General features: G+C 36.5%; 1 pseudogene across 1 annotated transcript; it reads right to left on the bottom strand.

Annotated features, from left to right (window-relative positions):
• Positions 1-5,152: 5,152 nt before the first annotated feature.
• On the bottom strand, positions 5,153-13,549 carry LOC115955052 (annotated as a pseudogene). Its single transcript, XR_004084016.1, has 2 exons — positions 11,083-13,549; positions 5,153-5,781 (listed from the first exon to the last, which is right to left on the bottom strand). The product of XR_004084016.1 is annotated as a G-type lectin S-receptor-like serine/threonine-protein kinase At2g19130 (transcript).
• Positions 13,550-16,928: the final 3,379 nt, after the last annotated feature.

Raw genomic sequence — 16,928 nt, 5'->3', positions numbered from 1 at the left:
CTTACTAAGATCTACCATAATCTTCCTAGTAGCTAGAACCTCTTTGTTTGGAACCCTATCTTCTAATTTAGGATTAGATGAAGCAGGTACAAACTTAGTAGGATGAACAATAGAAGTTGAAACACTCTTAACAAACCCTAACCCTGTCTTATCTTATGCAAATTTTTGACCACTTAGCATGTTATCAAGTTTAGAAGAAGAAGTCCTATCAAGTTGTTCTCTAGCAATAGATAATTCAAATTCTAAACTTTTAACTTTCTCAATCAAAGACATGTTCTCAATCTTAACAATATTTATGAGTTCACTAGCATCAAAAAATTTTACCAACAAATTTATCTTTTCTTGCTCAAGAGTGTTTATCTTTTTCAAACCTAAGTCAAAATTCATGGCATCCTTTGCCGCAATCTTGCAAAGCTTGTTATAAGCCTCTTGCAAGTTAGCATTCTTTGAAAGTTCCCTATCAAAAGGGTTCTCATCAACAATTTCAAACTTATTACAGTAGTGGCAATGAAAGCCATGAAATTTCCTTCTTGATCACTTTCAGATTCATGATCGGAAACTTCATCGTCACTAAGGGTAACAGTTATAGCTTTCCCCTTAGATCTCAAATATGTAGGAGATTCTGACCTAAGGTGACCATACCCCTAACAACCAAAACACTATTGGCCTAATGAATTGATAGAGGATTGAACAACTTTGACTTTTGATTTTTTAGAAGTATTATTCTTAGTTGTTTCATTCTTCTTCACATTCTTAGGATCAGCATTGTTTCAATTTCTTACCCTTCTATTATTGTTTCTTAGAAAGTTTCTAAAGTTCTTGGCAAGATAAGCAATCTCTATAGAAGAGATTTCATCATCAAATTCATAATCGTCTACATCATCAATAGATTTTAGAGCCATAGATTTGGATTAGTTAGTTTTGGGTAAGTCAGAATCATAAAATTGAAGAGATCCTAGAAGTTCATCTACAAGAATAGTATCAACATCCTTGCTTTAAGTTATGGTATTGACTTTGGGTCTTAAGTCTTCAGTTAAGGATCTAAGAATCTTCCTAACAATCTTAGGTTGATCATATACTTCACCCAAATTAAAGGCTGACTTCACTATCTCAAGTAGATTGTTTAAACCTAGTGAATTAGCCAAGTAGTTACTCAGGTTAATTATAAGATCTAGGTTAAACAGAAAAATATCATATCATGCACAGCGGAAAAGAAAATAACACATAGATATAATCACCCAAGAAAACTAATGAAACGAACCGTCTTAAGGTAAAAACTTGGGGATAATTTGACTTAGCTATCCTCAAGGTAAACAAATCCACTAGAAAGAATTGAAGTTTGCAAAATATTTAACCCTAAATCTATTGCTACCTCATGTAGAACTTACTAACACGACCCGTGCAAGCTCCAACTCCATGGACTCTTCTCTCTTGGATTTGCTAAACACAAGCTCCCATGCTTATGACTTTGAGATCCCACTCAAAGGTTTAGATCACTAGTTGTTGATCTTGTAGCAGCAACTAGATTCCACCAGCACTTGATTGTAGATCTTGTTCTGCTAGACACTTGTAGAGTCAGAAGGTTACAGAACCTCTCAGATCTCACAAGAGTTACTCACAAGTCTTCCAACAATCATAAAAATGTAGTTAGGGTTTTCCTTTTATACTTAGAAGTGTTGGATTGAAATCCTAAATGTTTCCACGGGCTTGGGCTTAATTCAAAATTTGTAGAATCCAATTTTTGATTGGTCGGATCTAATTTTTGATTGATCAAGCTTCACAAAATTTGAACTCTCATTTCTACAGCTTGAATGTTCTTAAAACTTGATTTGTACAATCTTGAGCAATGTCTAACACCTAATCTAGACATATTTTTGTTCTCGGTTTTCCAACATAAACAAAGTAGGAATCTAAACATTTAATCATAAATCTTTAAAACCTAACAGTTGTAAATAATTTAAAGGTAGATGGGAAGAAATTTTATGCTACACTTTATGAAGGATTCAAGTTTCAGCCATCCTAGGTTTTCTTTTTACTATTTAAACGCATTGTAGCCTCCAAAGGCAAGACACTTTTTAGATTAATATAAATTCAAACTTTGTCCATTGTTTTTTCTCTGGTAGATTCCAAACCTATCACCTTGTGGATTTAAGGAACCCCTCATGGATTCGAAGCTTGCTACCTAGAAACTAATAGTTTAGTTTATGTCCATCAAAGAGAGCATTGTGTGTGCTTTCTTCAGACTTCCGCAACATCATTAATGACTATTCATGTTTGATCAAGTTATGCTTTAATTTCACATTTCAATTTGTTTTCACTTGATCAATTTTTACTTGTTCTATATATATGCCTTGATTTCTACTTGTCTCAATCTTAATGAAGTTATTTGTTATGTACAAGTGTTACAATTTCTTCACAGATTTTAGATTTAGGTGTGAGTGAGTTTTTCCATTGTTCCCAAACTCACGTTTTAAGTCTAGAGTCTATTTAGGGATTTTGTCACAAAATAGCCAGAGAGGGAGATTGTAAAGTTGTAATTTTCAATTACGTTTTGTTGGGTTTAATGTGTCAAATTTGATTGTATTTATTCAATCATTTCCCTATATGTTTGTGAAATTTAATGTAAAGGTTGAGTGTGAGAGTTTGGGGAAGAAATGTGAAGAAAATACAACTCGCGACTGGCTCGCGAATAGACAACCCACGAAAGGCCATGTGAGAAGCACATGCTGGAAGCTAAAAAGTCAAGTGCCAGCACTTCCAACCTATTTTAATGTGCTTTCCTAATTTCTTTACCCACATTATAAAAGCCCACATTACCCACAAAATTGTAAGGAGACTTTCAGAGAGAAAACCCTAGAAATACACTTGAGAGTTAGAGATTGTAAATCCACAATCATCTACACAATTTCTCTTAGTTTTTCTCTACTCCTATCTCTCCAATTACAAATCCTTAAGAGGTTCTTAGCCCAAACACTTACCTCACCCAATCTAGTGTTGAGAGTGGTTTTGGTTCTTGTGGGAAGTATTAGAAGAAGCCATCGATTGGCGGATGCGATTTGGAGCTAATTGAGGAATCCGAATAACTAGTGAAGAAATGACTTGGTGAAGTCTGTTGGGAGCTAGAATTCGGAGGGTTCAAGTATAGTAGGTAGATTAGGTTTGGAGGCTCTTTTTGATATCTTTGTACTCCAACTTTATTCACTGGTGCATCCTTTTCGATTACATGTCTCGGTATTATCTTGTCTTTGCATCTCTCTTCCCTTACTCTTTGTGCTTTACATTTACTATTTATTATATATGCTCATGCACTAGAGAGTAGTTCCGATTTATTGGGTTTCATTTACTCTTATTCTGCATTTAGTAAAGTTGAGGAAAAGCAATTTAGTCGTAAGTTTAAAATTAGGGGTCTAAACAAGCTATAATGTTTTGCACTATTGAGCTTTCAATTAACATAACATAGTTTGGTATAAACTCATAAACTTAAGTCTTTTGGATTAAGTTGTGTCCACTATCTGACATAGAACTAGCCGTGAACTTTGAGTCAATTGAGGAACCTTTCAGTTCATCAAAGTTTTCCCCATGTAATGAAAGTGATACTGAGCATGAAAAGTATGACAAGTATGCTGACTGGATATGTATAAGTTGAGGATGTTTTATGCTCCTGTGGTTAATACTCCAGCCTAGGGTTAATTTTGGTTAATTTCTTAATTATTGCAGAATTATAGAGCTCAATGATTTTGGAACTTCTAATCATCCAAGCTAGAAGTTATGAATCTGAATGAATTACATCCTGCAACTTGGCGAGAACCAAGAACATTGTAGTCGTTGTAGATACATTTTTTTTTTTCGTTTTGAGTACTGATCTTACATATTTGCAAATCTTGGATTAATGGTTCTGGTTTTCAGTGGCCTGGTATCCAATATATCGAATTCCAAAAGGAAACATCTGCGCATCTTTTCTGACTTACCATTCACTACGACATTTGGTCCATAGACGTGTATTAACTGATTCTCTTGATAAGAAATTATTCTGACTTGTCTCCCCTACGTTGGGATTGCAAAGCTACAAAAATACTGGTAAAGAATTGACACTTGTCATGCATGTTGGAATCTTTAAACCAAGATTACTTTCTTGGTATCAAGGACTTAAAAATGATAAAAAGGGTTGGAAATTTGGTATGAGCAGTTAAAGACTGCCAATGCTAATTTTTCCATTTCCTTGGTAATGATGAAAAGTGTTAAGAGGTTGGTTATAATTTATAGAGCAAAAGCCCTTGGACAAGATTGATGATAAAACTTTAATGAGCTGTTAGAATCTTGACTGTGTCTTACAGTTAACAGCAAGATCTAGAGATTTGGCTTCTCATCTGTATATTTGTTGTTATGTGGGTGTGATGGTTCAATAAATTGAATATGGTCAAGAGTTTGACTCCATGCAAGAACAGAGGCTTAGAAAGTAACATGATGCAATATATTAAATAGTAATCAGCACTTTAAAGGGTAGCAAATTAGAGGGAATGGTGCACAAATTCCATGTTCTTGAAAGCTGTGTGTGTAATCTTTGCCAGGACTATTATATCTTTGTTATTTGGTTTTGTTTTGGAACCTAACCTAGATTTGGAAAGGTCCCTTTTAACATAAGAATGATGTTGAGACTTTTCATAATGCAGCATGGTGGTCTGCTTTAATTTCTGTGGTAAGCCATTTGTAGGGAAGATTTACATGAATATTTTTGGCCTTTGAAAACTATTTTTATTGATGAATCAACCAAAAATGGAAATACTATTTAAGTCGTCCTGGAATGCTAAATTTTGTTTTCAAGAAGTTCAAAGAATCGGCTGTTGTCGAGCTATCTGTCAAGACATTAATTGCAGCACTGAATTGAGTAGTATTTGAGCTTATTCTGATGTCTTCAATTGATACCACTTGAATACTTACTAAACAATCTAAATTAGGACTCAAATACATAAAAAGTGCATTTAACTCTGATATGCCAACATATACAAAATTTCACCCTAATAATATGGATCCCAAATTTATCCTTCGGTGCGTAGTTATTGAGTCTTAGTTGGATACCAGTGCCATGAACCATAACTATTAACAAAGTAATAGTGATGATAACTTGAACAAAGTTAATAATTATACTGGAAGTGATAGGCTCATAGCAAATACATTATTTGAGAATTTGAAGAAATGCTTCAATTGAATATACAAACAGCTACTTTAGGCTAGAAAGTAAATAACAAAGAATAAAAATGCAGAACATTTATCCATAACTAAACATAAAAGAGCACAAGACGTCCTCAATTGATTTCTCTTCAAGACTTTGAATTTGTTGATGACACACTACTTCCGGATTGAGAGGAAGAATTTGAGCTGTTGCTCCGTGCCTTTGAACTTTGGCTGGAGGATGATTCAGTGAAGAAAATTATGTGCTCCTGGTTGTCAACAAACACCTGGAGTGATCTGGGAACTGGGGCATGGTTCACCTCTAAAACTCCCTCAAGGATTTGAACTACCTGACCCATTGGTGGCCTATGAGTTTCATCATCTTGGATGCACCAACAAGCAAGTTTACATATTCTTGTGACCTCTTCTACATCAGCATTTCCCTCCAGCCAGGGGTCTAGAAGGCTAAGGACATCGGCACCTTGTGTTATAAGGCTTGCAGCCAAAATAGGAAAGAATCTACTTTTTCCATCTGCAGATTGCTGAGAGTTTCTCCTCCCGGAGACAAATTCAAAAAGCATCATTCCATAGCTGTAAACATCAGCTTTGGCTGTAATTATCAGAGTGTAAAACATGATGAGCATGAGAGGCATAAAGACTTGACAGAGTCAGCAACAAGGCAAAGCTGCAGAATTGAAGAAAGAAGAGAGAAGCAAGAGTTAAACGACAAGTAGCTTAAGATGTTAAAGCTGTGTGTAGTTTTAGTTTGCATTTATCAGTTGTAGAGGTTAGTCAAGACACGTGAGAGTGATATATGTGGATTCACACGTGTAGAGTTGATTAGTTAGTTTTAGTCGTGATAAGGCTACTCTAATTGTATATAAAGTGTGCACTTTCATTGATTGAAAAATACGATTGAGAAAACTTTTTTTTCCCTGTTTTTCTGATATGGTATCAGAGCAATTTCCCAAATTTCTCTAGGGTTTGCATTTTCTCATCACAGGGTTTGCACTTTCTCACAATTTTCTCGAGAAAATTTCCTTCTTCTTGCTAAGAAAATTCCTTCTTGCTAAGAAAATTTCTTCTCGTCTTGTCAATAATGGTTTCCGCTGCTGCTACAAATGCTTCTACATCAGAGAGTGTACCTATTTCTTCTTCACAGGACTCACCAATGGATGATCCCCTGTTCTTGCACCATGCAGAGAATCCAAGCACAGTCCTTGTCACACAGCCCTTGACTGGAGGAGAAAACTACTCAGCATGGGCTCGAGCTGTGAGGAAAGCTCTGCTTACCAAGAATAAATTGGGTTTCATTGATGGTACTCTTACTCTCTCTTCGCCATTAGTGTCTTCTCCCTCAGCTGTGCAAGCTTGGATCAGATGTGACAACATGGTTGGCACTTGGCTAACCAATTCAGTCTCACCCAAGCTTCAATCAAGCATCATCTATGAAGACACTGCTCTGGAAATTTGGACTGATTTGAGGAATAGGTTTGCTCAAACAAATGGTCCAAGGGTCTTCAATCTTCAAAAGGAGATTTCTGAGCTTCATCAAGGTGAGGTGACTATAACAGATTTTTTTACTCAGTTAAAAGCACTTTGGGATCAGTTACAGAATTTGAGTCCTTTTCCTTCTTGCACTTGTGGAAAGTGTGTATGTAATATCAATAAACGACTTAATGATTTGCAAGCAAGAGAGTCAGTAATGAAATTCTTAATGGGATTGAATGAAACATTTTCCCAAGTTAGGACCCAAGTTTTGCTAATGGATCCAATTCCCTCTCTTAGTAAGGTTTACTCTTTGTTGATTCAAGAAGAAACACAAAGAGCAGTCACTAATCCATCTACTGTTAAGGTTGATTCTACTGCTTTAGTTGCTAAAATTCCCAATCTCGGTAACAATTTTGTTGGTAATGGTCCTGGTACTAAGGGTAAAGAGAAACCAATTTGTACTCATTGTGGGAAGGCTGGTCACACAGCAGATAAATGCTATAGGTTGCATGGTTTCCCCCCTGGTTTTAAGTTCAAGAATAAGACAGCAATGGCTCATCAAGTTTCAATCCCTCAAGCACAAGAATTGGTCTCAAACACAAGCACTGGCAACTTCATCTTTACTCCTGAGCAATGTCAACAGCTCCTTGCCTTGATTGCTCCCTCTTCTCCACTTGTTTCTGCAGTGCAAGGAAGACAAACACCTCAGTCCAATGTAGCCACTATAGTATCTTCCAATGCTATGACAGGTATCAATTTGTCTCATTCTATCTTCTCAGCCAAGGTAGTGAACAGAAGGGCTTTTAATTCAGATACTTGGGTCATAGATACTGGGGCTACTGACCACATTGTGTGTTCAGTGAGTGCATTGTCCTCTATTACTGCTATTACTAATGCCATTGTTGAATTGCCTAATGGGGAAACTGCTTTAGTCACACACATTGGCACCATTGTTTTGTCATCTTCCCTCATTCTTAATAATGTTTTATGTGTGCCCTCTTTTACATTTAACCTTTTATCTGTTAGTACCATTACTAAGACACAACCATGCTGCCTTGTTTTTCTTTCTACTCTTTGTTTTGTTCAGGACCTTGCCTCTTGGAGAACGATTGGAGTGGGTCAACAAGTTGATGGATTATACTTGTTACAATCTGGTAATCTTCAACAGACATCTCCAACTGCTCTAGCTAAATTTCTTGCCACCCACAAGCTTGACTCGGCTTTCAATTCTGTTTCAGCTTCTACTGTTTCTCATTGTAACCTTTCTTCTCTTTGGCACTTCAGATTAGGTCACCCCTCAGATTCTAGGTTACATATTTTGTCCCATGTTTTTCCTTTCTTGAAGAATTCTTGTAATGCTACCTGTGATATCTGTCCTTTGGCTAAACAAAAACGTTTGCCATTTCCTTTTAATAATCACATGAGTAATTCAGCATTTGATCTTTTACATATGGATGTTTGGGGTCCTTACTCCACACCTACCTTGGATGGTTGTAAATACTTCTTGACTATTGTTGATGATGCCACTAGAGCAACTTGGATTTATTTGATGAAAACCAAGTCTACTGTTCAGTCTCTCATTATTTCTTTTCATGCCATGATCACTACTCAATTTAATGTCAAAATCAAACAAATTAGGACTGACAATGCCTTAGAATTTAATATGCCTAATTTCTTTAGTTCTAATGGTATTATACATCAACAAACATGTGTGTACACTCCACAACAGAATTCTGTTGTAGAGAGAAAGCATCAACATCTTCTCTCCATTGCTAGGGCTTTACAATTCCAATCTAATGTTCCTATTCATTTTTGGGGGGAGTGTGTCTTAACTGCTGCCTATTTGATAAACAGGTTACCTTCTCCCTTATTGAATAATAAGACTCCTTTTGAACTTTTGTTCCATAAACCCCCTTCTTATGACCATTTAAGGGTCTTTGGTTGTGAATGTTTTGCATCCACTATTGCAGCAACTAGAACTAAGTTTGATCCTAGGTCTAGAAGGTGTGTCTTCCTTGGTTATCCTTTTAATGTCAAAGGATATAAAGTTTTTGATTTAGCTTCTCATTCTGTTTTTCTATCAAGGGATGTCACCTTTCATGAATCTGTTTTTCCTTACAAATCTTCCATTTCTAGTTCCATTCCACCTGTTGAATCTTCTGTTCCTTTGCCCTGTACTTCTTCTCTTCCCTTTGATGATCTTGTTTCCCCTTCTTTATCTCATTCTCCTATTCCTACTTCTATTTCCTCTAATCTGGATGATACCATTCTTCAAGTCCATCATGAGCTTGATGATGATTTTCTGCATGATGTTCCTGCTGAACCTCCTGAGATTCTTACTGATCCTATTCCCCTTAGACAGTCCACTAGAGCTCACAAAAGGCCTTCATATCTTCAAGATTATCATTGTAACATGGTTACCTCATCTCCCACTGCTTCTGTTCTCCAATCAGGTACTTCTCACCCCTTGTCTTCTCACCTTTCATATCAATCCTTATCTCCTTCCTATAAAACTTTTTGTTGTTCTATATCCTCCATTGTTGAACCTGCTCACTATTATCAAGCAGTTACTGACCCTAAATGGCAGGAAGCAATGGCTGCTGAAATAGCAGCTCTAGAAGCTAACCACACCTGGACCTTGACTACTCTACCTGCTGGTAAGAAGCCTATAGGCTGTAAGTGGGTCTATAGGGTTAAATACAAATTTGATGGCTCTGTGGAAAGGTATAAGGCACGGCTTGTTGCTAAGGGGTTCACTCAGAAGGAAGGTGTTGATTACACTGAAACCTTTTCCCCAGTAGCCAAGATGGTTTCTGTTAAATGTCTCTTGGCAGTGGCTGCAGTCAAGGGTTGGTTTCTTGCTCAACTTGATGTCAACAACGCTTTTCTTCATGGGGATTTGACTGAGGAGGTTTATATGGCTCTTCCACCGGGGTTTCATAGCCAGGGGGAGCAGGTTTGTAGGTTGAATAAGTCTCTCTATGGACTTAAGCAAGCCTCTAGGCAATGGTTTGCTAAGTTCTCTACCACTTTGATTCAAGACTTGGGTTTTATCCAATCTAAGGCTGATTACTCTTTGTTCACTAGGCAAACAGATCGGTCTTTCTTAATCATATTGGTTTATGTAGATGATGTGTTAGTAGCTAGTGACAACAAGGATGAGATTGCACAATTCAAGTTGTTATTGGATCAAAAGTTCAAACTGAAGGATTTGGGAGACTTGAAATATTTCCTTGGACTTGAAGTGGCTAGGTCAGACCAAGGAATAGCCTTATGCCAAAGAAAATATGTTCTTGAGCTGTTGAATGATGCAGGATATCTAGGGTGTAAGCCAGCCAAGACTCCAATGGAACAAAACCTCAAGTTAAGTAAGTATGAGGGAGAGGAACTTAAGGATCCTAGTTTGTATAGAAGGATGATTGGTAGATTGTTGTATCTAACAATTACCAGGCCAGACATCACCTATGCAATTCATAGGTTGAGCCAATACATGGCTAAGCCTAGAAAACCTCACTTAGATGCAGTGTACAGAGTACTACAATATCTAAAGAGTGAACCAGGGAAAGGCATTCTATTTTCTTCCAAATCAGAACTACATGTGAAGGGATTTTCAGATTCTGATTGGGCTGCATGTGCTGATACAAGAAGATCAGTGACTGGCTATAGTATATTCATTGGTGATTCATTGGTTTCATGGAAATCAAAGAAGCAGTGTACTGTCTCAAGGTCTTCAGCAGAGGCAGAATATAGGGCCATGGCTGTGGCTACATGTGAGATAGTTTGGATGTTGTATTTTCTAAAGGATATTGGAGTTCAACACAATAGAGAGGCTTTACTGTTCTGTGATAGTCAGGCTGCATTGCACATTGGATCAAATCCAGTGTTCCATGAAAGAACTAAGCATATAGAGATTGATTGTCATGTAGTGAGGGACAAAGTGCTTGAAAAGGTTATAAAATTGATCCATGTTAGAACACACTGTCAGCTAGCAGATTTACTGACCAAGGCACTCAATTTCAATCAATTTTCTAGTTTGATATGTAAAATGGGTATGATTAATATTCATTCTGCAGCTTCCCTTGAGGGGGAGTATCAGAGTGTAAAACATGATGAGCATGAGAGGCATAAAGACTTGACAGAGTCAGCAACAAGGCAAAGCTGCAGAATTGAAGAAAGAAGAGAGAAGCAAGAGTTAAACGACAAGTAGCTTAAGATGTTAAAGCTGTGTGTAGTTTTAGTTTGCATTTATCAGTTGTAAAGGTTAGTCAAGACACGTGAGAGTGATATATGTGGATTCACACGTGTAGAGTTGATTAGTTAGTTTTAGTCGTGATAAGGCTACTCTGATTGTATATAAAGTGTGCACTTTCATTGATTGAAAAATACGATTGAGAAAACTTTTTTTTCCCTGTTTTTCTGATAGTAATGGCCACCCCTGAAATCCACTCTGGAGCTAGATAACCTCTTGTACCTCTCATGGTTGTGAGGACTCGGCTGAAGTCACGCCCAACAAGCTTTGCTAGACCAAAATCTGCCACTTTCGGACACAATTCAGCATCTAGAAGAATGTTTTCTGGTTTTATGTCACAGTGTATGATGCAGTCTCTGCACTTCTGATGGAGATAAAGCAACCCTCTAGCTGTTCCCAGAGCAATCTGATATCTTGTTTTCCAATCCAAAACCCCAGAATTCTTTTCATGGAAAAGTCGAGAATCTAAAGACCCATTCGGCATGTAATCATAGACCAGCAACTTCTTAGTACCTTCGGAGCAGAAGCCGCGAAGCCTAACAAGATTTACATGTTGGATTGTCCCAATAGTGCTGACCTCAGTGCGGAATTGCTTCTCTCCTTGGCTGATGCTTTCAAGTTTCTTGACCGCAATGCCCGTTGAATCAGGTAAAGTCCCTTTGAAAACAGAACCGAAACCTCCTCCCCCCAATTTCTCTGAAAAATTCTTGGTCGCATTCTGCAAGTCTCTGTACCCAAATGCCACTAATGATCCTTCAACTGCTTTTGCTGTTCCAATTGCTCCCCTCCTTCGCCTAAAGATTACAAATGCAACAAGGCCTGCGAAAATTGCTATCCCTGCAACTGAACCCAGGACAACGCCTGCAGTAATTGCCTTACTGTTTTTAGAACTGGGTAACTCGGAAGCTGCAAGTTTGAGATATAGAGTTCCTCTATTAGTGTCAGCGCTTGTGAGTTGTTGCAGATTCAAGAGATCTCCAATCCAAATTGAACAACGGTCGCCATAAGCGTAAGCAGTGCAAGAGCAGTTATTCAAACAGGTTGATTCACATTCTGATGAACTTCCAACTGCCACAGTTTGTGGATGATCAGGCAATTTCATGTTGGGCATTTCCCAAAACTTGTCTCTCTTTCCATTAGCAAGTGTATCATTCCCACACTGCAAACTGGTTTTTCTTGCACACCCAGCTGAAAAATCCGACAAATTCCAACTTTTGTCTGAGGTAGGCTGAAAATACTTCAAGCAATTACAAAAAGGCATGGATTGCGGGTTGCATATACCGAAAGGCCCACAAAAAGCATAAACCTCACATTGTGTCGTCCTTGGTTGAGACCAAAACAAATTCCACTGCTTGGTACTTTCCAACCATGATAGCTGCTGAATCTGGCCCGATATATTCATCACAAATCGAGATATAGTAGAAGTATGGGCAACCGAATATGTGAAATAGCTCTCATTTTCGTTTGAAACATAACTGAAGTTGTAAATATAATTGGCTACCATCTCAGGAACCAAACTGAAAATTTTTCCATTCCAACGTCCACTGCTCCAGTATGGTACAGACTTATTCCATAGAATAATATAGGAACTGGTATTTTGCTGTAGCTCAAGAGCGAAGAGTCCTGGTGCAGGATCCTCAGAATTCTTCCATGAAATAAGTTGCATGTTTTGTTTGGTTCTATTGTTATATGCCATCTTAGCACCAGGAAGCCATGTATCGGTTGGATTATCAAAACTCTGCCACAAAAGTTTTGATGAATTATCAGACCCATGTCTCAGAACAAAATTTCCATCATCTTTAAGCACAGCTTCTAGAGGACCAGAGCTCGTAGAGCTCAAATTTGTTGACCAAATTGGAATTTGAGACTCATTGAACAGAACTAAATTACCATCTGAGATTCTCAATACAGAAGAACTTCTATCAGAGACTGGCGTCTCTCTGTTTGCCACCCAAACTATGGTTCTGAGAGAGATCTTTCTTGTACCACATGCCTATATAGTAGTTAGAACGAGAAGATTTACCTGGTGTGAAGAAACCGAGCTCAAAGTTCCCACCGTTAGAGCTAATAGTTTGGTCACCAGAGAGAGGTTGGTTTGCAGAGATGGTGTCAGCTCCAAGGGAAAGATGATTGTTGAGAGATAGGCAGATGAAGAGAAAAGAAAGCATCATAGGCCATGGATTCTTCTTGTAATCCATGGCTGCACAGAATTTTGCAGAGAAGCTATGCTAATTTTTTACTTTGAAAGAGAGAACAAATGAATAGATCCCGAATTCGAGTTTCTAGATACTGAGGGAACATTCATCAGGCTACAATTGAAAGTGATGCCATGGTCTACGTTGAGGCTATCACAGACCCAAACTCTCGGCCTCCTTGGAGAATTGAGGTTCTTAGCTCTGACTCGTTGTCAAAAGCCTCCCAGGTGCAGTAGATGCAGTTCAATTGGATTCCTAGAGAAGCTAATAGGGCTGCTCATGTGTTAGCCTCTTCGTTTTTATCTAATAGATTGGCAAATTGTTTTGTTATGGGCTCTGCCCCCTTCAAGTGTTTTCTGATGTAATTCTCTCGGAGCTAGCACTTTTTTTTATTTAATTTGCTCTCCATTTCTAAGTTTGTAGCTTTCATAGTAGCTTTATACATGTTACGTAGCAAATAAAAAACCTGTTCAGGAAGCCCGTCAAATTCTCTAGAACAGTGGAAGTTAGAAAGCAGATGTAATCTGTAATGAAGTCAATCAACCATTTTGAAAAGACTACCATTACCTTCAACATTCTTAGTCAGATGTATGATGGCACTGACTATATGACCATTTGATGATAACACTGTGTGTTTGACTCTAAATTAAAAAATTAGTTTATTTTATTATTTAGCTTTTTTTTTTACTATTTATGAGCCCTCGTGGTACTTTTTGATATTATTCATAAATCCTACTATACTATTTTAGCTAACTTTTACCTTTATCTATAGTACTTTTAGTAAAAAAAATTTCAATTTCAACGAAATAAACCACAAAAGGAAAGAAAAAACCTACTCCAAATTTTTTGCCTGCTGGTGAGTTCACAACAAAGCTGTTAAAATTCTAAAATTATATTTTTTAGCAACACAAACAACAAAAGTGGGAGCACTAGTATTGGTAAAGGTATAAAAGTTTGTATTTTACCTCCTAAAAATTTGCTATATTTTCACAATACACTCACTTTTAGTTTACAATACACTTTACATTCCAGTTTTTATTTTTACATACATCTTATTAAAATAATATAACTACACAATAAAATAATATAAAATCGAACTCAAGTAATAGGGAGGAGAGAGAATATTTTTATATTAAAAAATTCTTTACAACTTGCTACAGTAGTTTTTTATTTATAAGAACCTAGTGTAGCAAGGTTGCAAAAAAATTTTGGATATGCACATCCAAATGTAGTGGGTTTTTTATGCTTTTGGGTTGTAAAATAGCAATTGGGGGGTTTTGCAACCCTAATGCTCATGCTTGGATACATCAAAGTTGCTAAACTTAAAAAATTTAGCATCTAAGCTGTAGTAAACTGCTAAAGATGGCAACTTACTATAGCTACAAACTTATAAAAATTAAAAAAAAAAAAATTACTCCATTCTCTCTCTTCCACTCTTAAAATTTTTTTTTTTTCTCTTTTTTCTCTATTCTCTATCTTCTTCTCCTCCCCTCATTTCCATATCTCTCTCTTTATTCTCACTTTTTTTTTTTTTTTTGTAAACTACGTATTTGGTCCCTATTCTATACACCATATTTCAATTTGATCCCTAACTTTTCAATTGTGTCAATTTGGTCCCTAACCTTTCAGTACCGTGTCAATTTAGTCCTTACTATTATTTTTTGGATGAAAATTGATAACGCTTCTAATGGTCAAAATAAAAAATTAGCTTTCATTGATGTGACAATACACTATAATTTTATTTTGACCATTTGACATATCATCAATTTTCATCCAAAATATAATAATAAGGACTAAATTGACACAACACTAAAAGGTTAAGAACCAAATTGACACAATTGAAAGGTTAGAGACCAAATTGAAATATGCTATAAAGGATAGGGACCAAATATGTAGTTTACCCTTTTTTTTTTTTTTTTTTTTTTTTGCTCTCTTCTTCTTTGCCTCCAACTCAAACTCTCTCTCAAAAAATTTTAAAAAAATAAATACATATAGATCAACACATCCCATCACCACCTCAAACCCATAATCCACTACCATCACCACCAAGGACACAAACTCAACATCCACAACCAAAAAAAAAAACCTAGAATCCACAAACAACAACCCGTCCCATAGTAGCACAAACACCACCATTGCACTGCGCCAATCTCCACCATTACATTTTGATTTCCACCACTGCACATTGATCTCCATGCAAGGAGAGAGAGAGAGAGAGAGAGAGAGAGAGAGAGAGAGAGAGAGAGAGAGAGAGAGAAGTGAGAAGGCCACGAGGGAGACTAAGTCAGGGAGAGAGTGAGAGAGAAGAGGGAGAATAAAAACACATTAAATGAAGAGATAGACTCAATAAATAAGTAATTCTATTTTTATAAACACAGTTACAGTAACTTTTAAATTTAAGAAGTAACTGTAGTTATATGCTAAATTTTTTTTAGCAATACCCATCCGAATAGAGCTTCAATTTTGGTAATTGAGAGTGTAAAATAATATATTTGGGGTTTTATCCACTCCAATGCTAATGCTCTAAAGTATCAAATATTGAAAGGAATGGCATCCTTTTTCAGTAGCGAGTTTAAAAACCTGAGTCTATCAGAATAACATTAAACAGAAAGAAAAACCAAAAATCTCTCATCAACTACTTACAAACTCTCGTCATTTTTTATATAATTTGGCACATTCCATATCTTTGCAAATACAACTTAATAATATACTTAAATCTAAACTTTTGGGAAAATTGACATGGAAAAAAAATTGTCATTATCATATCCCATCATATTGTATTCTAATTTTTCAAAAAATATCATGTTGTTTTTGTCACTTATATATATCACGCATGTATTTAGATCTAGCAAAATTGGAAACAATTTTGCAACCCCCAATTCAAACCTAAAGGAAATTACTTGCACTAACCTGGAAATTTTAGGACGTGGAGCAAAAATAGGTCAACTTGTAGTCGATTCATTTTTTTTAAGTGATCTTGTTTTTAATTAAAAATGCAAAACACGTTCTAAGTTTCACTAAAATTCATTTCAAGTCTTTAACTTTACTTTCGCTCAATTGAATTCTCTAAATTTCAAATGTATTCAATCAAAGCCTTCTTGTTTGGCTCCTTTAGGCCAATATAAAATGGCGTCATCTTTTCTTTTTTTTTAATATTTCTTATTATTTGAAAATTAAAAAAATATATAAAAGCCTAAAACGTGAATGACGTCATATGTAGCCTAAATAAAATCAAGAAAAAAAAATCAAGTCAAATCCTTAACCCAACACGAGAGAGAGAGAGAGAGAGAGAGAGAGAGAGAGGTGTTACTGCCGAGTGGTTGCGCCACTAACACCGAAGTTGAGGTTTTGGGTTTGATTTGAGATTTGAGAATGTTTTGCCATGGTGCAAAGACTAACGAGGTGTTATGGACGAAACCATAAAAAGAAGAAGAGAACATCTCCTGTTCTGAACAACCCTAAATCCATAGACCACTCTCAAAAGGGAACACAAGTTGTGGACTTTGAAGTTATGACTTGCACTAGTACCGAAAACCGCCATGTTGCGGAGCAATTTGTTCAGCCACAATAACTACAATCTTCAAATTCTACAAACAAAGATGACCCAAATGGGAAAATAAGAGCATTAGCATTGGAGAATGCTAATGCCAAATCTAAGGACAATTTGGCATTTTATGCCTTAAAATGCTTTACATTAGAGAATGGTAAACCCTACTATTGCAAATTTTTTTGCAATAGTGCTACAGTACAATTCTAACTTTAGAATTGTACTGTAGCAGTATTCTAAAAAATATATATATATTTTATTTACTTTTTCCCCGGAA

This window comes from Quercus lobata, chromosome 8 (genome assembly GCF_001633185.2).
Source record: "Quercus lobata isolate SW786 chromosome 8, ValleyOak3.0 Primary Assembly, whole genome shotgun sequence".
Classification (NCBI taxonomy): domain Eukaryota; kingdom Viridiplantae; phylum Streptophyta; class Magnoliopsida; order Fagales; family Fagaceae; genus Quercus; species Quercus lobata.
This window is presented reverse-complemented; position numbering and strand designations above follow the sequence as displayed.